The sequence below is a fragment of the Oryctolagus cuniculus genome, chromosome 10 (assembly GCF_051225735.1).
Source record: "Oryctolagus cuniculus isolate XC-2025 breed Fujian yellow rabbit chromosome 10, ASM5122573v1, whole genome shotgun sequence".
NCBI classification, from domain to species: Eukaryota; Metazoa; Chordata; class Mammalia; order Lagomorpha; family Leporidae; genus Oryctolagus; species Oryctolagus cuniculus.
Window position 1 is genome coordinate 34,111,684 of NC_142876.1, and position 24,475 is coordinate 34,136,158.

Consider the following 24,475-nt stretch of genomic DNA (forward strand, 5'->3'; position numbering starts at 1 on the left):
CTCTGCCTCTCCCTGCCTGCCTTTCTGTTGTTTGTACCTCTCCTTGCACACAGCTGTTTGTGGTAGGTTGGCTTCCTCGGATGCAGATGCTAACATAGAGTTGGGATACAAGATATTTATCAGAGATCGCCTGGGAAGCACAGTGAGAGAAAGTAAAAGTAGGCAGAGGAAGAAAATTGAATTGTGACACAAGTTTGGAAAGGCCTCAGCCCTCTGAAGCAAGGATACCCATCAGGGTTGTCCCTGCCAGGCTGAAGTGGGGCACCTCTATAGCACCTCTTCACTTAGAACGTAGAGGACTTAGGATAAGCCAGAAAAGTTAGAAAGGTCATGGCTTAAGGAAAATAGGATTCTTTTCTGTGGAGGTGAAGCTACTCTTGACCAACAAGTGATTGTAGGCTGACCACCCTGCAACTAGTGGCATGTCTTTCCTAAAGCATGACCTGGATGGCACATCCTTGTGACTTCCAAACTCTCTGACTCAATGGTCCTCATGGTCATATGGCCATTCCACATCTGCTGAGTGTAGTTCCATGCTCTCTTGTCACTAAAGAGTATGTTTTAAGAGACAAAATGGCCCTTTACCACTTCAGCTTTGCCACAAAAGCCTGAGCTATTAGAAATTTGACACCCAAAGCTCTGTCATTACATGTAGTGTGCCACTCAAAAAGCCCTAGTGAAATTCTCTTTTTAAAACAAGATTTGCTTATTTATTTGTTTTAATGCAGAGTGAGAGACAGAGAAGGAGATATAGACAGAATTTCCATAGCTGGTTCACTTCCCAGATGACTACATCAGCCAGGTCTGGGCCAGGATGAAGCAGGAAACTAGGAACTTCATCCAGGACTCCCACCCAAGTGGCAGAGGCACAAGCATGTGAACCTTCTTCTGCTGCCCTCCTAGGTACATTATCAGAAACCTGGGAAGGAAATGAAGTGTCCATCATTAACAAACACTTCATTGTGGGATGCCAGAACACAAAAGCAGCTTAACCTCCTGCAGCACAATTCCAGATGATCTGGCAAAATTCTTCATTGGTTTCTAAGCTCCTGCCATCGGATCAGCGCGGTGCGCCGGCCGCGGCGCGCCAGCCGCGGCGGCCATTGGAGGGTGAACCAACGGCAAAAGGAAGAATTTTCTCTCTGTCTCTCTCTCTCTCACTGTCCACTCTGCCTGTCAAAAAAAAAATATAGACAACATTGGGATTTTTTAGTGACATCGAACAAAAATAAATGACACTAGTAACAAAAGTAATACAAAATAAAATTTAATAATTTTGCAAAAATCCTTCTCATAGAGAATTTCAAGGAAGGAAAAATAATTGTTTGTCATTAAAACCAAAAACATAAAAGAATTGGTGTTGTTTTGGACTGCTGTATAGTATTCTATAGAGTACATGTCCCATAATTTCTTTATCCAGTCTACTGTTGATGGGCATTTGGGTTGGTTCCAGGTCTTAGCTATTGTGAATTGAACTGCAATAAACATTAATGTGCAGACAGCATGTTTGTTTGCCAATTTCATTTCCTTTGGCTAGATTCCAAGGAGTGGGATGGCTGGGTTGAATGGTAGGGCTATATTCAGGTTTCTGAGGAATCTCCAGACTGACTTCCATAGTGGCTTAACCAATTTGCATTCCCACCAACAGTGGGTTAGTGTCCCTTTTTCCCCACATCCTCTCCAGCATCTGTTGTTGGTAGATTTCTGAATGTGAGCCATTCTAACTGGGGTGAGGTGGAACCTCATTGTGGTTTTGATTTGCATTTCCCTGATTGCTAGTGATCTTGAACATTTTTTCATGTGTCTGTTGGCCATTTGGATTTCCTCTTTTGAAAAATGTCTATTGAGGTCCTTGGCCCATGTCTTAAGTGGGTTGTTTGTTTTGATGTTGTGGAGTTTCTTGATTTCTTGGTAGATTCTGGTTATCAACCCTTTATCAGTTGCATAGTTTGCAAATATTTTTTCCCATTCTGTTGGTTCATCTTCACTTTCCTGACGGTTTCATTTGCAGTACAGAAACTTCTCAATTTGATGCAATCCCAAATGTTAATTTTGGCCTTGACTGCCTGTGCTTCTGGGGTGTTTTCCAAGAAGTCATTGCCGGTACCTATATCTTGCAGGGTTTTTCCAGTGCTCTCTAATAATTTGATGGTGTCACGTCGTAGATTTGTCTTTAATTCATGTTGAGTGAATTTTTGTGTAAGGTGAAAGGTAGGGGTTTTGCTTCATGATTCTGCACGTGGAAATCCAGTTTTCCCAGCACCATTTATTGAATAAACTGTCCTTACTCCAGGGATTGGTTTTGGATCCTTGATCAAATATGAGTTGGCTGTAGATGTTTGGGTTGATTTCTGGTGTTTCAATTCTGTTCCATTGGTCTATCCATCTGTTTCTGTACCAGTACCATGCTGTTTTGATTACAACTGCCCTGTAGTATGTCCTGAAATCTAGTATTGTGATGCCTCCGGCTTTGTTTTTGTTGTACAAGATTGCTTTAGCTATTCGAGGTCTCCTGTGTCTCCATATGAATTTCAGCATCATTTTTTCCAGATCTGAGAAGAAGGTCTTCGGTATCTTGATTGGTATTGCTTTGAATCTATAAATTGCTTTTGGGAGAATGGACATTTTGATGATATTGATTCTTCCAATCCATGAGCATGGAAGATTTTTCCATTTCTTGGTATCCTCTTCTATTTCTTTCTTTAAGGTTTAACCCAGCCATTTGCAACAAGATGGAGGGATTTGGAAAACATCATGCTGAGCGAATTAAGCCAGTCCCAAAGGGACAAATATCATATGTTCTCCCTGATCGGCGACAACTAACTGAGCACCAAAGGGGAAACTTGTTGAAGTGAAATGGACACTATGAGAAACAGTGACCTGATCAGCTCTTGTCCTGACGGTTGATGTACAATGTAATACTTTATCCATTTTAGTATTTTTTTTTGTTCTAGTACTATTGGTTGAACTCTGTAATTAACACGCAATTAGTTTAGGTGTTTAAATTTTAACTGAAAAGTGATCCCTGTTAGGAATTTGGAACACATTATGCTGAACGAATTAAGCCAATCCCAAGGGGACAAATACCATATGTTCTCCCTGATCGGTGACAACTAACTGAGCACCAAAAAGGAAACCTGTTAAAGTGAAATGAACACTATGAGAAACGGTGACTTGATCAGCCCTCACCCTGACTGTTGATGAGCAACTTAATATGTCACCCCTCTTAGTATTTTTTTTGTTTGTTCTACTTAATACTTTTGGTTAAATACTGTAATCAATACACAATTCTTCTTAAGTCCTGAAACTTAACTGAAAAGTGATCACTGTTAAATATAAGAGTGGGAATAAGAGAGAGAAGAGATGTGCAATTCGGGACATGCTGAAGCTGACTTACCTCAAACGGTAGAGTTAGAAACATACCAGAGGATTCCAATTCAATCCCATCAAACTGGCAAGTACCTATGCCATCTCGCTAGTCCCAGCGATCAATTTCTGTTCACAATTGATCATAATGATAGGACTAAGAACCAAAGGGATCATATAAACAAGAATAGTGTCTGCAAATACTAGCTGATAGAATAAAAAAGGGAGAGAATGATCCAACATGGGAAGTGAGATACACAGCAGACCCATAGAATGGCAGATGTCCTAAACAGCACTCTGGCCTCAGAATCAGCCCTTAAAGCATGCGGATCCGGCTGAAAAGCCCATGAGAGTATTTCAGGCATGGAAAGCCAAGACACTCTGGGGTAAAAAAAAAAAAAAACCCTACATGAAAGATCTCCACGAGTGAGATCCCAGTGGAAAGAACGGGTCATCAAAGAAGGAGGTACCTTTCTCTGAAGGAAGGAGAGAACTTCCACTTTGACCATGGCCTTGTCTAAATATGATCAGAGTCAGTGAACTCAGGGGGCTTCCATAGCCTTGGCAGCTCATGACAAGAGCCTAGGGTGATTACTGACTCCATAAACAAGAGTGTCAATTTGTTAAGTCAGCAACAGGAGTCACTGTGCACTTACTCCTCATGTGGGATCTTTGGCCTTAGTGTGCTGTACATTGAGATTTAATGCTATAACTAGTACTCAAACAGTATTTTTCACTTTATATTTCTGTGTGGGAGCAAACTGTTGAAATCTTTACTTAATGTATGCTAAACTGATCTTCTGTATATAAAGAGAATCAAAAATGAATCTTGATGTGAATGGAAGGGGAGAGGTAGTGGGAAAGGGGAGGGTTGTGGGTGGGAGGGACGTTATGGGGGGAATCCATTGTAATCCATAAGCTGTACTTTGGAAATTTATATTCATTAAATAAAAGTTAAAAAAAGAAAAGAAAAAAGAAAAAAATATAAAAAAATTTAAAAAAAAGAATTGGTGTTGGTAACTTTAGTTTCTGTCTTGATTCCAACATTAGCTATATGTGTGACATTATTCAGTGAATTTACTCTCTCTTTTCTTGATTTTAAACTAGTATAAAGGGAGTTGGGGTATATTGTCACTTTCACTCTAATATTTCATGAAATTCGTTTCAACATAGATTGTGACATGCTGTGGTTTTCATTCGTTGCTAAAAACTAAATGTGTGACACAAATATTATGTGAGTGTCTTACCTCTAAATTAGCACTTGATGATTCTAAAATGAATATTGGATGATAAATAAATAAGCAGGAAAATAAAAAGTTAAAATAACACAGAAATGTTGAAGGAAGCCACTCCTGGGGGCATTGGTAACTACAATAGAAACGTGTTTGAACATTAGTTATAAAAACATGGGCTTCAATTCATCCATTGATTATCTCAATGGCCAAATATAGATCATTAAAACTCTCTAAACAATTTCCTCCAGTTTTTATGAGAGATATAAATAATATCTAATATACAATATAGATGTACCTTAAGGTTAATGTTGTAAGGCTATAATCATATTACATATAAAAGGTATTTTATATGATACAAAGATTTCTACACATCTCAGTAATTTTGTTTAATTCATTCAATACTATATTGGTGTCTTAAGTAATTTAAAACCTTAGCAACTCAGGTGGGTAGATGTATAAGACTGCTTTTTACTATGGTGTAGAAACCAGGGATAATTTCAAGTGCTGAACAATTCAGCAAGATACTAGAAACAGTTAGGAATACAGAAAGCAGAGTTAGGGTGGAGAAGGTACACTTTTGATTTCAGTCTTTCTGCAGTCTCTCCCTGACATATCATCTCTGTCCCAAGTCCGTCATTTCTTACCTTTTTTGACAGAGATTCTTTTTACTCTATGAAATAAAATGCAATTCATGAAATGGAGTAAAATTTATCTCTTAAGAAGAAAACCAAACCATAAAATGAAATTCCTATTCACAATATAAACTTCACCAAAGCCAGTCCTTTTGATTAGAATTCATTTCAAGCATCTATGATGTTTTCTTTTCTTCTCAGCCATCAGGATTTCCCATAGAAGAGACATAAACTCAGTAATGGATTAATAGTCCTGTGATTAATGGAGAATTGCAAAATCATCATTTTGTAATTACTATAGTGTTTGAGTGGGAAATTACATAATGGTAAATAATGATGGTATTTATAACCTCCTCACCTCCTACTCACCCTGTACTCATCTTGTTTCATGATGGACAAGATGTATGTAAATAAAATTTGTATAGATAAATATATATGAGTTTGCTATTTCAGGAAAATTCCTCATAAAACAACTTTTGTGTAGTAAATAATTGGTTTTACAGCTTTGCATAATCATCTTTTGGTGTTTTTATAAATGAAACATATCACAGTTCCCTCAATATGCAATCACTTTAAACAATATAAGAATATTGTTTATTATTAATTCAACCACTTTCATTTCTCCTGAAATAAATCTGTAGATAAAGAAGGTGATGAGCCCGCCCAAAGGTTACAACTCTTTATTGGCAAACTATAGATGAGTTCAAACTTCTGCTACAATGAAGCAGTTACCCTTTTTCTCTATGCCTTTATCAGAAGCAATTATTTCTCAGGTAATCGTGTATTTGTCAACATTTATTCTTGTACTCTGAAGGGAGCATATTCTGAATCCCCCAATAGCTATCAGTATATTCAAAAGTTTAGCATGTTCCTATGTGTCTGTGTAACTCAAGGAGATATGATAGAGTCATAGTTACCAAGAATCATATTAGAAAGAAGCCTTCGAGGCCGGTGCCGTGGCTCACTTGGTTAATCCTCCGCCTGCAGCACTGGCATCTCATATAGGCACCAGATTCTAGTCCCGGTTGCTCCTCTTCCAGTCCAGCTCTCTGCTATGGGCCGAGAGAGAAGTGGAGGATGGCCCAGGGGCTTGGGCCCCTGCACCCACTTGGGAGACCAGGAGGAAGCACACGGCTCCTGGCTTCGGATCTGCACAGCGCCGGCCATAGCAGCATTTGGGGAGTGAACCAACAGAAGGAAGACTTTTCTCTCTGTCTCTCTCTCTCACTGTCTATAACTCTACCTGTCAAATAAATTTTTAAAAAGCATTAAAAAAAAGAAAGAAGCCTTAGAAGTCTCTTAGAATTCTTAATCCAATATGTGAATCCGTTAGACACCATCGTCCTACAATCCCTCATGAAGCACTGCTAAAGGCAGAAACAATACTTTGTTCTCTATTGTAGGATAGTTTTAAATATGACTTAGCTGTCTATTAATGTTTGGGCTCAATTCTGAAGGTATTTGAGGCAGCCATTTTTCTCTTTATTTTCTCCTTGCCAGGAAAACATAAAACAGTACATCATGTGCTGACACACCACTGCATCTACTACAGTTTTTTAATCTCAAAATTAATCAAGTAACTCACTCTCTCCACAAACATTTGAGACAATAAAATTTCCTGGCACCAGGAGACAGAAAAATAAGTTTACAAAATATTATTAGCATAACAAATTCATTGACCAGTGGAGGGGAATTTCAGTAACCAAATTCCTATTGCACTTACAGAATTAATTCAAATAGCACAGACATACGGGGTTTGAAGAGCACTTTACTTGCTTGTTTCTAATACAAATGAATGAAATTTTGGAGCAGTGATTTATCCAAATTCAGTAGTTTCTTTGTGGAGGAATTGAAGGAGGCTTTGCTAAGAAATGGGTTGAACATATACGTAACAGACACACAAGAATTCAGTGAACCTCAAAGAGCGGAAAGGCATTTTGGACAGATTGGAAAGCAGTGTACAGTCTGGTGGCAAGACATTGCAAGAGTTGCTATGGTTGCAGTGAGCCATGTGGTACCAGAGAGGAACAAAAATAAAAAAGCAGTGTCAGTAAAAGTAATATCAGAAAATATCTGGTGCCTCCTTTATTCCAGTTCCAATGTTTTCCAACTTCTATTGTCAGAAAATTCTTCCTTCTGATTAATCTCAAATACTGTCACCAATTATATAGAGTTATAGAAAAGAAATGTATGTAACCACTCTTTATTGTTTTGCTCACACAAATGGGTGTTAAGATTCAATGGCAGTTTTTCTGGGCCGGCGCCGCGGCTCACTAGGCTAATCCTCCGCCTTGCGGCGCCGGCACACCGGGTTCTAGTCCCGGTCGGGGCGCCGGTTCTGTCCCGGTTGCCCCTCTTCCAGGCCAGCTCTCTGCTGTGGCCAGGGAGTGCAGTGGAGGATGGCCCAAGTACTTGGGCCCTGCACCCCATGGGAGACCAGGAGAAGCTCCTGGCTCCTGCCATCGGATCAGCGCGGTGCGCCGGCCGCAGCGCGCCGGCCGCGGCGGCCATTGGAGGGTGAACCAATGGCAAAGGAAGACCTTTCTCTCTGTCTCTCTCTCTCTCACTGTCCACTCTGCCTGTCAAAAAATAAAAAAATAAAAAAAAAAAAAAGATTCAATGGCAGTTTTTCTAATTTTTATCATGTGAATAATAGGTGAGTAACTTTGTTATCCTAAAGTAAGAGAATAAAAACAGTGCAGGAAGCTCATATCTCCTCTCTCAGTCTCTTTATTTGCTTTCACTTGTTATTATCCACTTACATTTTTCCTCTGATGCGACAGAACTAGCATTCATTTCACATAGTGGTCCTTTCTGCAGACTTCTTTTCTTGTCCACTTGCTCTAATAAGTCAGAGTTGGGCCTCCAAGGCTGGAATTTGAGAAGGCAGGCCTGTGTGTCACTACAAAAGGTTTCTTGTGCATGTGTGTGACTGATGTTCAATAGAAAGTAAATAAATGCTACCCTCTGCTGTTTTTCATCTGTAAATATGAGAGTGAACTCAGAAGGAGGAAACGTAAAATGCTGTCTGCCTAAAAACAAAATAGCAATGTGAAGCCTTAAAAGCCTGTAATTTTGCTCAGGAACTGAAACATGTGTACACTCAAAATAACCAAAACAGAGAAATCATCTATTTAAAAGCTATTGGTATTACAATCTCTTAGCTCTAAATTATACTTTCCACTAAAGTGGAACAAAACCACTTGGATGTATTTTACGGATAAACAACAAATGTCTGCTTCTGTATTCTCCAAAAGCTTTGGTATACTGGTGACCCAGGATTTATCATGAAGAAGGGTAGATTCTCTCAGAGAAAATAGGGGTGCCTATTTCCGAGTATATATTTGTGTAGTTAGCCACAGAGAAGGACATGGATTCTGGATGGGGGGATTCCTGAATATGAGCCAGTTTACATAATAACAAGATGAAATATTTTTCAAGTGACACTCTCAAATAATGTATATTTAGATTACTGGGCTTGGGGGCAAGGGGAAGTTGTCTTGGTGGATCTTGTTTTTATTCTATGAAATCAAAGCCCTTTCTGTAACATTCACATACACCAACACACACACACACACCTGCATCCACAAATGCTCTTGCACACACATACATAGGATGTAACATAGCGATGGACTTTGGAAACTAAATTCTTGAGACCCTCCCCTTCCAATCTCTAATATTAAACATTGATAGTTATGATTGCCCTCTAAAAACATTCTAAAATGATCCTCAGTAAAATGTGGAAATCAGAATTTTTTAAATACTCAGTGTATTGGTTAAACCTAGCTCTCATCATGTGCTATGATTTGCTCTAGATAAATTTATAGGCTACATTATAAACAAACAATAAAGAAAGTTGAAGTATTACAAATGCTTTAATGAGGCTTATTCTAGAATTTATGGATACAGAGGTATGTGTACAGAGGATACAGGGGTATGGGGAAGCACTTCAGGGAGACTCAATGTAACATCTGTGTTGTATCTTGCTTTTCTGGCCACATGCACTGGATTTCTGGCATTCTCAGTCTTAACTACATGTTTGCTGCCTCCTGCTTTGCCTGCCTCTGATATCACCTTCCTCAGAGTCTCAACACCTGCTTTCTAGTGTGGTTACACTGAGATTCAACTTGCAAGAGGAATACGGTTGGAGAATTTAGAAGTATCATTTCAGCATATATTAAAGTATAGAAAGTGTGTTCATGCAGAAAGCACAGTGAAGGGAAGCAATAGGCATCAAGTCCTCATCTAAGACTGTAACAATCCATGTCCATGTATAAATCTAGCCCTAGAAGCATATTTTATCTTGCCAATCTTACATTAAGGCAAGCACTGATGACTGTGTAACCCTTACTTATTGATGTAAAACCTAGAATCTTGTCATATTTCTCCTTTCTTGAGGATTTAGGGATTGTACAGAAAACAGCTTGTATAAATTTAAGAGTAACTCATATCTATTGGCACCTGTTATTTAGTGCTATATTCCACATCCATTCTTTCCAGCTTTCCTTCCAATAAAACCTAGTGTCTGCACTGGTCCATTTACTTAGGAAAAAAAGAAGTGTATTTAGTTCAGAGATTTGGAGGCTGGAACTCAAAATTGCATAGGACTCACTGGCATAGTCCCTGTGACCACATTCTGTCATGGTGGGAGGGCATGTGTCTCTCCTCTGGTCTCCTTCCCTATTCTTATAAAGTCATTAGAGTTCAATCAAGAAGTCTCTATTTGATGGTCTTTTCTAATCTTAATTGTCTCCCAAAGACCTTACCTCTAAACACTGCAGTTGAATTATGTTTTCTTAATAACTCACAATGGATATTAAACACATAAGCATTTGGGGGACCCACTAAAACCATACCCAGCCATAGCATTTTATGACTTTCTGTGCTTTTGGTGATTCTAGCTACTGGTGTTTCTTCCTGTATGTTATCCTGTGAAGGAGAATTATACAGCTAGTATCTATAGAAGAGATACAACAAGCTGTTTAGGTCCAGTAATCAGAATTTCACCCAAAACATGGCAACAAGCAAAAAAATTTATACCCATATTTGGTGTATTTATATGAGAAAGCAAGTTTTTATATACATAAATAAGCATTTATTTATTGATAAATTTCATTACAAACTAGTAATAGAGTGATGTTATACATTGATCATTGAAATAATTATTTTAGCTGACTGTGTGGTTTATACATTTTTGATATAATTGTTGAGCATTTAGTCTACACAATACATATTTTCAAAGAGAAATTACTTACTTCAATTCCAGTCATCATCACGTTGAAAATTTCAGGGAATTTCTATAGTATGTGAGGAAACCATGTAAGGATGTTTGAAACTGGCACAAATAGGAAGATCCTTTGCCCTCAAATTCTCTAAAGGAAGTGGCGATAAGCAGATTGGATAATATCATCAGCAAATGGCAAGGATCATATTGTTCTTCTTTGGTTTGATTCTGAGATGAGCTTACTGTTTTTGCATTCCTGCTGGTATCAAACTATTTATGCAGATGGACGTCTGCATGGCCAAGCAAACATAAAATGTTTTAAAAGCTAATCATAGTAGTTTTAATTGGGATTTTATACTGGTTTATATGATCTTCAATATTACATCAGAGTCATTTGATATCTGGTTAATTTGAACAGCCAGTTTGCAGAATGGCAGGAAGGAATTGTACATACAACTACCTTATGTATACGTCTATCAAAGCTTACTAAGACAAAATGGTGATTGAATTTAGAGATCTCTTTGAGCTCTGCTAGAATGTAACACCCACTGTAGTGTCCATGGCTCCCTCCATTTCCTCATCATTACATAGCCTCACCTTCTTCCAAAAGTTTATCATCCTTTGAACAATAGTGAGGACAAAATTAAACTCATGGAGTTGGGCCAGATGGCAGTACAGCAACAGGACATTCTGAGTCATGCGAAACAAAATAAAAAACATAAGAAGGAAAGAGGATACAAACCAATGACAGAGCCATGAGACTTTCACAAAGTGAAGCCCAGGAGTCCAACAAAGACAGGGCAGGTCCATTCTGGGGAACAAGAAAGAAAGGGAAGTGCAGGAAGTGCTGCGGTGGCACTGTGCTGAAGCCAAATGGGGAGACTGATGCCACCACCCTGGTGGACCAGATGAGATGTGCAGTCATGAGTCCACAGAGCTATGGATAGCAGTGGGCAGGGGAGCCTGACAAACTATGTTTGAAGTTCCAAGCAGGATGAATATGGGAACAAATGGAGAGATCGGACACACCCTTGTCCATCTATGTCTTCTCCCTCCCCCCAAATAGACTTGAAGCTGGCTGGGAGAAGCCATATTGTTAGTTTACATCTTTGAAGGTAAGCAGGGGGCTACCACATTTGCTTCCCATGCACAAGCCCATCAATTGCAGGGGCTACTTGATAACATCCCCCACCCGGGAATGAGGATCACAACATCTCAGAGTAGTTTCCCCACACCGTGCAAGCTGTACAACAAGAAGTCCTGAATATTGAAATCTTGAGCTTATTTCACACACCAATGAGAAGTGAGCCCAGCCCCAGTAGGTGGGGCTTAGTGCAACAGAGCTCTCGTACCTGCCCTCATCATGATCAAGAAGTGAGCAGGACTCCTGGATGTGGGGCTGTGTGCTTCCACTTGCAATGTGCAGACACACAGAAGCTCTTAGCAGAGGGAACTCTCACCACAAGCACCAAGATGCATATTAAAGAGAAGAGCTACCAGAAATGCCAAAAATCAAAGGAAAAAACCTTAATAAGAATAAGGAAGATACTATGAACCACCCAAAGGAACAATGCAACTCTTCAATAACAGAAGCTGAAGAAGGAAAGATCAAGGATATGCCAGAAATCGAATTCAGAAATTTAATTCTCAGATTACTTAAAAGCAATCAGAAACAAATTAATGATCTAAATGAAAAGTGTTTCCAAGATATTGAGATATTAAAAAGAAGTCAGAATGAAATACTAAAATGAAGAATTCAATAGATCAAATAAAAAATGCAGTGGAAAGCCTTAACAATAAAATAAGTGAGACAGATGAAAGAATATCAGAACTAGAAGACAAATTTCTGGAAATAATACAGCCAGACCAACACAAGAAGAAATTAAAAAAACATGATTGGGGATCTACAAGATTCTACCAAATGACCCAACATACTGACCCTAAGAATCCCAGAAGGTATGGAAGGAGAAAAAGGATTAGATGGACTTTTTAATGAAATAATAACAGAGAACTTCCCCAATCTGGAGAAAAGAAGAGACATTCAAATACAGAAAGTTCACAGAACTCCCAATAGACAGGAACAGAAAAGATCTTCACCTCAATACATTGTAGCAAAGCTCTCCTCAGTAGCACATAAAGAAAAAAATCTTAAAATGTTCATGAGAGAAATGACAGATCATATTCAGAGGAAACCCAATTACATTCACTCCAGACTTCTCATCACAAACCCTACAGGCAAGGAGAGAATGGCAAGACATATTCCATGTCCTAAGAGAAAAAAACTGTTAACTCAGAATACTGTACCCTGCAAAACTCTTATTTATGAATGAAGGAGAAATAAGGATCTTCCACAACAAACAAATTGAAAGAATTTGTAACTACTTGCACAACCCTACAAAAGATGCTCAAGGAAGTGCTATATACAGAAACACAGAAACAGGAATATCACTACAAAAGTAAATGAACACAGAAAATAACCCAGCAAAAGTACAAATGAAGTAAAAAATACATAAACAGAACTATTTACAGAAACATGGCAGGGCAAAGCTGGTAAGTAACAATAGTCACACTGAATGTAAATGGTCTCAACTCCCCAGTCAAAAGGCACAGACTGGCTGAATTAATTTAAAAAGAAAACCCATCTGATTGCTGCCTACAAGAAATACATCTTACCAACAAAGATGCACACAGACTGACAATGAAAGGATGGAAAGAGATAATCCATGCAAACAGAAACCAAAGAATAGCTGGTGTGGCAATCTAATATCAGACAAAATAGACTCTAACACAAAACTATTAAAAGAGACAAAGAGGCCGGCGCCACGGCTCACTAGTCTAATCCTCCGCCTTGCGGCGCCGGCACACCGGGTTCTAGTCCCGGTCGGGGCGCCGGATTCTGTCCCGGTTGCCCCTCTTCCAGGCCAGCTCTCTGCTGTGGCCCGGGAGTGCAGTGGAGGATGGCCCAGGTGCTTGGGCCCTGCACCCCATGGGAGACCAGGAGAAGCACCTGGCTCCTGCCATCGGATCAGCGCGTTGCGCCGGCCGCAGTGCACCAGCCGCGGCGGCCATTGGAGGGTGAACCAACGGCAAAAGGAAGACCTTTCTCTCTGTCTCTCTCTCTCACTATCCACTCTGCCTGTCAAAAAAAAAAAAGAGAGAGAGAGACAAAGAGGACACTATATAATGATTTAAGTATCAACTCAACAGAAAGATATGATTATTATAAATGTATATGCACCTAACTACAAGGCACCTGGCTATTTAAAAGAAATATTGAGATATTTAAAGGGAGTTATAGACTTTAATACAATAGTAATGGGCAAATTCAATACCTCACTTTCAGCAATGGGCAGATCAACCAACAGAAAATCAACAAGGAAACAACAGAGTTAATTGGCACCATTGACCAAATAGACCTAGCGGATATCTACACAGTCTTCCACCCTACAGTTATCAAATACACATTTTTCTCTATGGTACATGGAAATTTTTGTAGAATTGACCATATGCTAGGCCATAGAGCAAGTCTCAGCAAATTAAAAAAAAATAGAAATCATACCCTGTATTTTCTCAGATCACAATGTAATAAATCTGGAATTAAAAAATCAAGAGTATACATCATATGCAAACACATGAGGATGAGCAACATGTTCCTGAATGAACAATAGGTAATAGAAGAAATCAAAAGAGAAATTTAAAAATTTCTGGAAATAAATGAAGACTACAATCCAGCATACCAAAATTTGTGAGATTTAGCAAAAGCAGTGTTAAGAGGAAAGTTTATTGCAATTGATGCCTACATCAAGAAACTGGAAAGAGACCAAATAAATGAACTATCTATGCACCTCAAGGATCTAGAAAAACAACAGCAAACCAAACTAAAAAGTAGTATAAAAAAAGAAATAATTAAAATTATAGAAGAGGCGCGGCTGCTGCTCGTCCTAGCGGATTCGAGAGTTTCTGCCGCCACCATCGCTGCTGCCATGAGCCATGAGCTCCAGTTCCTGGAAAAGATCAACAAGAACTGCTGGAGGATCAAGAAGGGCTCCGTGCCCAACATGCAGGTTGAAGGAGTTTTCTACGTGAACGATGCTCTGGAGAAGTTAATGTTTGAGGAATTAAGGAATGCCTGTCGGGGTGGGAGGGGGTGGTGTTGGTGGCTTCCTGCCAGCTATGAAGCAGATTGGCAATGTGGCAGCCCTGCCTAGGATTATTCATCGATCCATTGGGCTGCCCGATGTCCATTCAGGCTATGGGTTTGCTATTGGGAATATGGCAGCCTTTGATATGAATGACCTGGAAGCAGTGGTATCCCCAGGTGGTGTCGGATTTGACATCAACTGTGGTGTCTGCTTGCTGAGAACCAATTTAGATGAAAGTGATGTCCAGCCTGTGAAGGAGCAGCTTGCACAAGCCATGTTTGACCACATTCCCATTGGGGTGGGATCAAAAGGTGTCATTCCAATGAATGCCAAAGACTTGGAGGAGGCCTTGGAGATGGGTGTGGACTGTTCTCTAAGAGAAGGCTATGCCTGGGCCGAAGACAAGGAGCACTGTGAGGAGTATGGAAGGATGCTGCAAGCCGACCCCAATAAGGTGTCTCCACGGGCCAAAAAAGAGGCCTTCCTCAGTTGGGGACCCTAGGAGCAGGCAACCACTGTGCAGAAATCCAGGTTGTAGATGAGATTTTCAATGAATATGCAGCTAAGAAAATGGGCATCGACCATAAGGGACAGGTGTGCGTGATGATCCACAGTGGGAGCAGAGGCTTGGGCCACCAAGTAGCCACAGATGCACTGGTGGCTATGGAAAAAGCCATGAAGAGAGACAAGATCATCGTAAATGACCGTCAGCTGGCTTGTGAACGAATCGCTTCCGTGGACAGTCAGGACTACCTGAAGGGAATGGCAGCGGCTGAGAACTACACCTGGGTCAACCGCTCTTCCATGACTGTCTTAACCCGTCAGGCTTTTGCCAAGGTCTTCAACACAACCCCTGACGAATTGGACCTGCACGTGATCTATGATGTCTCTAACAATATCGCCAAGGTCGAGCAGCACGTGGTGGACGGGAAGGAGCGGACGCTGCTGGTGCACAAGAAGGGATCCACCCGGGCTTTCCCTCCTCCTCACCATCCCCTCATCGCGGTTGATTACCAGCTCACTGGACAACCAGTGCTCATTGGTGGTACCATGGGAACCTGCAGTTACGTCCTTAATGACATTGAACAGGGCACGACTGAGACCTTCGGAACAAACTGTCATGGAGCGGGCAGTGCATTGTCCCTAGCAAAATCTCGGCGTAATCTAGATTTCCAGGACGTCTTAGACAAACTGGCAGATATGGGGATCGCAATCCGTGTTGCCTCGCCCAAACTGGTTATGGAAGAGGCTCCTGAGTCCTACAAGAACGTGACTGATGTGGTGAACACCTGCCATGATGCTGGCATCAGCAAGAAGGCCATCAAACTGCGGCCCATCGCTGTTATCAAAGGGTAGGACTTCAGCCCACAGGACTGCTGGGCAACACTGACCCCCCCTGAAGTGGAAGTGGGCCGAAACACTCTTCAGACATCTGATTCCAGACCTGGCAGGCTCCAAAGTGTGCAGCTGTAGCTGCTCGTGTCGGCGTGGCTGATGGGGAGGCTGCAGCATTCAGGAGCCAGTGTTGTAAACCGTCTTCCAGAAGGGGTCCCCTTGCCCCGATTTGGAACGAGACAAGTATGCTCCCTGGCCCGCAGATTTTAGTAACTTCTGTTAGGGCTGGAGAAGTCAAGCAGCAGCCTCAGGTCTGCAAGTCTCATCGTCAGGATGAACTTCCCCTCAAGTTCTGTTTACATACCAAGAGGTGCCATGAAGAACGTTCTATTAAATAAGGTGGTTTTCGGAAAAAAAATTAGAGAAGAAATCAAGAAAATTGAAACCAAAAATCTATACAAAGATCAGCAAAATGAAGGGCTGTTTTTTTTGAAAAAAAAAAAATCAAAATTGACATACCACTGGCCCAACTAACCAAAAAAATCAGAAAGAAGATCCATATCACTAAAATTAGAGATGAAAAAGTAAATGTAACAACAGGCACCAGAGAAATAAAAAAAAGCATCAGAAATTACTACAAAGAGCTCTATGCCAACAAACTGGGAACCTAGAAGAAATGGATAGATTCTTAGACACATATAACCTACCAAAACTGAGTCGTGAAGACATAGAAAACATAAACAGACCCATAACCAAAATGGAAACTGAATCAGTAATAAAGGCCTTCCCAACAAAGAAAAGCCCAGGCCCAGATGGTTTCACTGCTGAATTCTAACAAACATTTAAAGAAATAACTCCAATTCTTCTCAAGTTATTCAAAACAATTGAAAGGGAGGGAATCCCCTCAAATTCTTTATATGAAGCAAGCATCACCTTATTTACTAAATCTGGAAAAGATGGAACGGAGAAAGATAACTACAAACCAATTTCCCTAATGAACATAGATGCAACAATCCTCAAAAAAAATGGTGGCCAATCTAATCCAACAACACATAAGGAAGATTATTCACCTGGGCCAAGTGAAATGTATCCCTGGTATGCAGGGATGTTTCAACATTTGCAAATAAAAATCCATATGATATACCACATTAACAAATTGAAGAACAGAAATCATATGATTATCTCAATAGATGCAGATAAAGCATTTGGCAAAATACAGCACCCTTTCATAATGAAAACTCCAGGAAAATTGTGTTTAGAAGGAACATTCCTCAACACAATCAAAACAATTTATGACAAACCCATGGCCAACATCCTATTGAATGGGGGAAAAGTTGGAAGCATTACCACTGAGATCTGGAGCCAGACAGTTGCTCACTCTCAGCACTGCTATCCAATATAGTCCTAGAAGTTTTAGCCAGAACCATCAGGCAAGAAAAAGAAAGCAAAGATATTCAAATAAGTAAAGATGAATTCAAACTATCCCTATTCGCACATGATATGATTCTATATGTAGGGGACCCAGAAGACTCCACTAAGAGACTACTGGAACTCATAGAGAGTTTGGTAATATAGCAGGATATAAAATCAACACACAAAAAACAACAGCTTTTGTATACACAGACAATGCCATGGCTGAGAATAACTTCTAAGATCAACCCCATTCATAATAGGTACAAATAAAATCAAATACCTTGGGATAAATTTAACCAAGGATGTCAAACATCTCTACAATGAGAATTACAAAACTTTAAAGAAAGCAATAGAAGAAGATACAAAAAAAATGGAAAAAAAACTTCCATGTTCATGGATTGGAAGAATCAATATTATCAAAATGTCCATTCTTCCAAAAATAATTTACAGATCACTGCAATACCAATAAAAACACCAAAGACATACTTCTTAGATCTGGAAAAAATGATAGCAAAATTCATTTGGAAACACAAGAGACCTCGAATACCTAAAGCAATCTTACACAAAATGGACAAAGCCAGAGGCATCACAATACCAGATTTCAAGGCATACTACAAGGCAGTTATAATCAAAACAGCCCTAGCATTGTTACAAAAACAGAAGGATAGACAAATGGAACAGAATAGAAATGCCAGAAATCAATCCAAGCATCTACAACCAACTTATATTCAACCAAAGGGGTAAAACCATACCCAGGAACACAGACAATCTCTTCAATAAATAGTGTTGGAAAACTGGATTTCCTCATGCAGAAGTAAGAAGCAGGACCCCTACCTTACACCTTACACAAAAATCTACTCAACATGGACTAAAGACCTAAATCTGCTTTCTAATACCATCAAATTACTGAGGAAACCCTGCAAGACATTGGCATAGGCAGAGTTCCTAACATCAAATTGAGAAGCTTCTATATAGAAAAAAAAAACAGGAAAGTAAAGAGGCAAACAAAAGGTTTGGAGAAATTATTTGCAAACCATACAATTGATAAAGGATTAATAGCTAGAATATATAAAGTAACCCAAAAACTCAAGAACAACAAAATGAACAACCCAGTCAAGAAATGGTCAAAGGACTTAAACAAACATTTCTCAAAAGAGGAAATCCAAGTGGCCAATAGACACATAAAAAAACGCTCAGGCTCACTAGCCATCAGGGAAATGCATATCATAACTACAATAAGGTTTCACCTCACCATAGTTAGAATGCATTAATACAGAAATCAACGAACAACAAATACTGGTGAGGATGTGGAGAAAAAGGTACCTTAATCCACTCTTGGTGGGAATGCAAACTGGAAAAACCACTATGGAAGATAGTTTAGAGATACCTCAGAAATCTGAATCTAGTCCTACTATACGACCCAGCCATCCCACTCCTTGGAATTTACCCAGGGGAAAGTAAATTAATAAATAAAAAGCTATCTGCACCTCCATGTTTATTGCAGCTCAATTCACAATAGCTAAGACATGGAATCAACCTAAATACCTAGCAACAGAAGACTGCATAAAGAAATTATGGGATATATACTCTATGGAATACTATACAGCAATAAAAAATGCAATCTTGTCATTTGCAACAAAATGGATGAATCTAGAAAAAATCATACTTCGTGAAATAAGCCAGTCCCAAAGGGACAAATATCATATGTTCTCCCTGATCTGTGATAACCAATTGTGTACCTAAAAGGAAACCTGTAGAAGTGAAATTGACCCTATGAAGATGCAATGACTTGAACAGCCTGTGTCATGACTGTCAAAGAACAGTTTATTTTTTATATTTTTTTCTATTTAATATCATTGGTTGAACTCTTTTCTTAACATAGAGTTAATCGGCTGGTGCCGTGCCTCAATAAGCTAATCCTCCACTTGCAGCGCCTGCACCCCGGGTTCTAATCCCAGTTGGGGCACCAGATTCTTTCCCGGTTGCCCCTCTTCCAGTCCAGCTCTCTGCTGTGACCAGGATTGCAGTGGAGGATGGCCCAAGTCCTTGGGCCCTGCACCCGCATGGGAGACCAGGAGATGTACCTGGCTCCTGGCTTCGGATCAGTGCGGTGCGCCGGCCACAGCGGCCATTGGGCGGTGAGCTAACAGAAAAAGGAAGACCTTTCTCTCTGTCTCTCTCTCTTGATCACTGTCTACTCTGCTTGTCCAAAAAAAAAAATAGAGTTAATCATAGATGCATTAATTCAATTGAAAATAGACCCTAATAAAAAATGAGTGGGGATAAGAGGAGGAGCCATACACTTCAGCACACATTCCTACAGTTACCTCTAAGCATAAAGCTAACTACTTGCCATCTGACTCCAAATTCCATTAAGCTGAGTGGTACTGAGTGGTGTGTAATTGATCATATAGATAGGATTAAGTGTCAAAGGATCACATAAATAAGATAGGCTGTCTGGTAACAACAATAGATAGAACTAAAAAGGAGAGAAAGTTTGAATATAGGAAGTAGTCCACACAGCAGACTCATAGAATGACAAACGCCCCAAAGAGCACTCTGACTTCAGAATCATCCCTTAAGGCATTCAGATCTGGCAGAAAAGTGAATGAGAGCATTTCAGGCATGGAAAAATCTGTGAGTGAGATCTCAGGGGAAAGAATAGTCCATCAAAGAAGGATGTACTTTTCTCTGAAGGGAGGAGAGAACTTCCACTTCACTTATGGCTCTGTCTAAATATTGATGGAGTTTGTGGTCAGAAAAGGCTCCTGTAGCTTTGGCAGCTCATGTGAAGAGCCTCTGGTGATCACTGACTTCAAAAATTAGAGTGTTAATTGTTAAATCAACAACAGAAGTCACTATACATTTTCTCCCTATGTAGGACCTCTGTCCTTAATGAGTTGTACTGTGAGAATTAACTGTAAAACTTGTTCTCAAATAGTACTTTATACTTTACATGTATGTGGAGGGGTGCAAATTGTTGAAGTCTTTACTTAGTATAGGATTGGTCTTTTGTATATAAAGTGAATTAAAAATGAATCTTAATGAGGAATGGGAGGGGAGAGAGAGTAGGAGGTGGGATAGGAGTAGGAAGAGGGACGGAAGTAGGGCCGGGAGGGCAGGTACAAGGGGAAGAACCACTATATTTCTAAAGCTGTACTTATGAAATTTGTATTCATTAAATAAAAGCTTTCATAAAAATAAATTTTAAAATTACATAAAAAATTCTACTGCTTTCTTGGGACAAATTTAGTGTTTCTCCTTCCTAAATTTGAATGCCCTTCATATTGATTTTATTAACAGATTCTTTTCTGTAGTTATTAACTTAGTGTGCATAATTGATAGGTAGAGTATGAGGCAATTAAGGAAATATTATTTGCCAAATTTTTTGTGTATACATTTTCAGGAATTCTTCTGGGGAGAGGTTTTTTAATATTTTTAGAAGTTCATTTGTTATTTTTACTTACTTGAAAAGTGGGAAGAGAGAGGAAGACAGAGACAGAGAGAGAGAGAGAGAATTTTCCATCTTTAGAGATCACTTTTCAAATGCCCACAGGTGTCAGGGGTAAGCCAGGACAAAGCCAAGAACTCAGAACTTCATCAGTATGCCCCATGTAGGTGGCAGGTTTCCATGTGCTTGAGTTTTCAACTGCTACATCCCAAGGTGCATATTTGCAGGAGCTGCAACAGAGTGAAAGGTGGAACTCAATCCCAAGCAAGTCAATATGGGATGATGCATCCCAAGCAACAGCTTAACTGGCTGAACCACAATGTCTGCCTCATGATCTTTAACATGTTCTCCAAAGACCACTCAGGAAGGTCGTGAGTTACTCTGCTTTATGTTCTTGATTTATTTTAAGATCATTAGTATAGCTTATCTTTATCTTTTTTTTTTTTTTTGACAGGCAGTTAGACAGTGAGAGAGAGAGAGAGAGAGAGAAAGATCTTCCTTTTTCCGTTGGTTCACACCCCCCCCCAAATGGCCCCCATGGCTGGCGCGCTGTGCAGATCTGAAGCCAGAAAGCAGGTGATTCCTCCTGGTCTCCCATGATGGGGCAGGGCCCAAATACTTGGGCCATCCTCCACTGCCTTCCCTGGCCACAGCAGAGAGCTGGACTGGAAGAGGAGCAACTGGGACAGAATCTGGCTCCCCAACCAGGACTAGAACCCCGGGGGTGCCAGCGCCACAGGCAGAGGATTATCCAAGTGAGCGTAGCAACGGCCAGTATAGATTATCTTCAAAAAGTCTTTATTTAGGATCTCTATACCCTTGATGTTACTTGACTAAAGTAAATCCAAATTCTGTACACAGAAATTCAAGGCCCTTTAAGATATAGCTTTAGCATGCTCCAACCTACTAGAGTCATAAGTATCTCTAACTTCAAAAAAAAAGAATCTACTGAACAGGAACTGGCACTGTTGCATAGTAGGCTAAGCCTCCACCTGTGGCACCGGCACCCATATGGGAGCCAGTTTGTGTCCTGACTGCTGCTCTTCAATCCAGCTCTCTGCTTATGGCCAGGGAAGGCAGTGGAAGATGCTCCAAGTGCTTGGGCCTCTGCACCTGTCTGGGAGACCTAGAAGATGCTCCTGGCTCCTGGCTCCTGGCTTCTGGCTTCAGATTGGCCCAGCTCTGACTATTTCAGCCATTTGGAGAGTGAAACAGAGGATGGGAGATCTTTCTCTCTCTCTCTCTCTCTCTCTCTCTCTCTGACTGTACCTGTATCTCTCAATAAACAAACAAATAAACAAAAGATCTTTAAAAAAATCTACTGAACAATTGGGGGATGGGGGAAGGATAATATTTTCAGCAAATGGTGTTGAATCAATTGATTAGTACTTTATCTAAACAAATGAAATTGACCCCCAATTCACACATACACAAAACTAACTGAAAATGAAACATAGACCAACATTTGAGAACCAAAATTCCTAAAATCTGTAGAAAAAAGCAGAAGAAAAATTCTTTGAGACTTTCAGTTTGGCAAAGTTTTCTTAAATAAAACATTACAAGCATGAACTATAAGAGAAAATATCAAAGAATTGAACTTCATTAAAACTAAAAAGGATTCCTCTTCAAAAGACATTTAATAAATGAGAAGTGAAGTCAAAGACTTGAAGAAAATATTTTCAAACTGTGTATCTGAAAAAGAATTCTTGTAAAATATATAAAGAACCTCTGCAACCCAATAATAGGAAAACAATTAATCCAATAAAAAAGAGCAGAATATTTGAGTGGAATATTCACAAAAAAGACAGATGGATGGTAAATACACTCATGAGATGGTACTCAAGGTCATGAGTTATTATGGATATAATAATTAAAGCCATGATGAGATGAACTACTTTCCCACTAGGATGTGGAAATACAAAATATTGATGATATTTAAGTGTTGGCAAAAATATGGATCAACTGGAACATTTCTATACTGTTGACAAAAATGCTCTCAAAAGTTTTACCTATGATATAACTTCACCATTTCATTACTAAGTATTTGCCTAAAATAAATTAAAGCATGCATTCAAACAAAATCTTGAAAAAGAATTTTCATAGCACCTATACTTTTAATTTGCTTAAACTAGAAGTAACCAAATGGTGGATAAACAACTGAATGTAAAAGCAGTTTGTGGTGTAGCCACAATGGAATACTATTCAATAAAACACAGAATGAAATAATGGCACCTGTAGAGATGGAGTGAATTTGGCTGGTACTGACCCACAAATCTTCACACAGAAAAAAATGAATGTCTAATTATTGAGAATCATAGGAATGATTTGAACATAAAAAGCAGGACACTCAGAAATGATGGATTCAGGATGCAAACTGCAATTCCTAGGAAGTTGTAAAAGACTGCTGTCACCTATGCCTCACTCCACATGTTCATGGGAAAGACTGAAGCAAAGAAAAATAGTGCTGAAATGAAATTCCTGGTAACTTATTATCACTCAAACTCCTGATATTCTAGCAAACCAATACATTCTCTGAAACTTGTTTGTCAAAGTTATGAAGCAGGCCCAGAAAGTTGAAAATGTTTGCTTTTATTCTAACAGTTTCATTTTGCAGCTGTAGATATTTCAAGCAATCACTTACTTTAAAGAATGGCAAGAGAGACTGTTATAAAATGTTAAGGGGTCAGATTTCAAGAGAAAATATAAAAAAATCACTTCTACAACATTGTCATTTAATACATAAAACTTGATCAAAAATCAATTTTTAATTTTTCTGGGGGATTAAATTGCCTTTTCAAATAGCTTCACCAAGGCCAGGGCAAGCAATAGAAGGGTGCTGAAAACGTTTGAAGTCAGTCAATCAAACTATGTATTAAATAATTCCTAGTATATCTTTGTCCTATCTATGCAGAGCTCATTCATATACCAAATATGAATGAAGTCTTATTTTAAAATTTGAGAAACTCTGGATCCCAAATAACCCAGTCATGCTCTCCTGATATTAATGATCTTAAAACTAGTGCCTCATTTTGTGAGTCTAATTAATTTTATTCTCTACTTGTAATTGTGTCTTCTTTAAAAATGTTTTGATGATTTTTGAACATGGAATATGGACACAGAGAGAATTAAAGTCCAATGTGAGACTGATTCTGAGATTTGTGTATTAAATAGATGACTACATGGTCACAAGAGTAGAATGGCGAACCTGGGGAGAATGACCACTAAAGAGGAATAAGAGCCAGGATTATGTCACTGCCATCGTGGATAATGTTCACTGTTCACCCATCCTCCCCAACCTTGGGATTCCAGAAATGAATAGGGTACATTTTCTCACTAAAAAAAAAAAAAAAGAAGTAAGATGTCAATCCATAATATTTCCTAAGGCTACTAATGATGTGTGTTGGCTCAAGCTTGCAATTCAAGAAAGATTTTCCTAGAGAGATCAAGTATTTACTGATTTTTGAAGCATGATTGAAGCTATCCATGTGAAGAAAAGTAAGAACACTAGTTTAAGCAGATGAAATGAAATCCCCAAAAGTATGAAGCATGAAATGAAAATAAATGTGCAGCTTAATAGTATTTAAATGTAAAATGCATGGTGGAATGTAGCAGGGAAAATTAGGTCATGGTGTGCATTTATAGGGGAGTTTTGTTTGCCCTGATCAAAGCCTGCAGAA

General features: G+C 39.4%; 1 pseudogene across 1 annotated transcript; it reads left to right on the forward strand.

Annotated features, from left to right (window-relative positions):
- The first annotated feature begins 14,434 nt into the window (after nucleotides 1-14,434).
- On the forward strand, nucleotides 14,435-16,352 carry LOC100357739 (RNA-splicing ligase RTCB pseudogene; annotated as a pseudogene). Its single transcript, XR_016215129.1, has one exon. The product of XR_016215129.1 is annotated as an RNA-splicing ligase RTCB pseudogene (transcript).
- Nucleotides 16,353-24,475: the final 8,123 nt, after the last annotated feature.